Consider the following 1,515-nt stretch of genomic DNA (forward strand, 5'->3'; position numbering starts at 1 on the left):
GCTCCGGAATTGCGGGCCGTGGGGGGAGCCAGGCACAGGCAGCCCCTTGGCCTGATGTGGTGTGATGCGGCTGGGCGGTGGTGGCTTTTGACACCAGGCTGTCACTGGGGGCTCACCCCAGCTCCTGAGCCCTGTGGATCCCCCCCCCTCCCAACTGAATTTGGGAAGCCAGGAGCGGGGGGCTGCAGCCCTGTGCCCACCCCACCGCCGGCCATGGTGGGTGGGAGCCCGAGGAGGGGGGGGTCCCAGCAGACCTGCGTGGTGCTGCCTTTATGCACACCCTGCACCCGGCATGGCACCCTGTCCCCAGGGGAGGTGACAAGGACCCCGGGGAGCAGGAGAGACCGGCCGGGCTCGCCCACCATGGAGAAGCGAAGGGGCTGTGGCTGCTCCCTCTGAAGACGACAGCAGGGGAAGCACAAGGGAGAGAAAAACAATTTAAGTTGCCATACAACATTGACACAAGAGCCAAGTATAAACTGCCCCTGAATAAAGCAGGACCGGGAATGACAGGATTTTTCACTGCTGGGGGAGGTGAATTATCGGGAATTATCCCCTGGCTGAGGGATGGAGGGTGCTCAGCTCAGCCCCAGGGCATGCCGGGTGTCTCCAACCCCTGAGCTTTCCTCCTTTTCCCCTGGCTTAACCTCAGTGGGGACAAGGGGAGCCCCAAATTCCCCATCTCCATCCCTAGCACTGAGCCAAGCCCCTGGAGAGCCGGAGCTGTTGGACTGCGGGTCCTTCAGCCTCTCCCCATCGCCCCTCGACGCCTGCTGCCGTATCCCCTCTCCAGCACTCAGCTTGGCTGAGAAGCGGAGGGAAATCTTTATTCCCTTTGCAATAAACAGCACCAACCCTTCGGGCTGCCACCAGGTCCCTAAGCCCAAGGTGAAGCGAAGCCTCGGGGGCCGGCATACATCCTGCACCGCCTGCGCCGCAGCACCCAGCCGGGCTGCGCCTGCTCTTCAGCCCTGGGCCGTATCCCCTCTCCAGCACTCAGCTTGGCTGAGAAGCGGAGGGAAATCTTTATTCCCTTTGCAATAAACAGCACCAACCCTTCGGGCTGCCACCAGGTCCCTAAGCCCAAGGTGAAGCGAAGCCTCGGGGGCCGGCATACATCCTGCACCGCCTGCGCCGCAGCACCCAGCCGGGCTGCGCCTGCTCTTCAGCCCTGGGCTCTGCCACATCCCGGCGCGTCTGCGGATGCACAAATGCCTGTAAGAAACCCACTGCTCCCCGACTGGGGTGGGCAGGGGCACGGGGGGCTCTCGGGGCACAGAGCCCTGCTACCGGAGGGGACGAGCTGCCCTAATTAGCTTTGCCATCGTTAACCCTGCCTTCCCTGTGACGAGCGCTGCATGCAAACAGTGTGTGGGTGGCAGTGATGGACATCCCCGATCCTTTTGGAGCCTGGGCACCTCAGGCAGAGCTCCCAGCCCTCCCGTGCCACCTTCGCCAGGAGAGGGGCCGGGGTACAGGCAGCTGCCCGTGATCTTGCCCCGATGGGGGGGGCAA

This window comes from Egretta garzetta, unplaced genomic scaffold (genome assembly GCF_000687185.1).
Source record: "Egretta garzetta isolate BGI_Z169 unplaced genomic scaffold, ASM68718v1 scaffold101, whole genome shotgun sequence".
Taxonomy (NCBI): domain Eukaryota; kingdom Metazoa; phylum Chordata; class Aves; order Pelecaniformes; family Ardeidae; genus Egretta; species Egretta garzetta.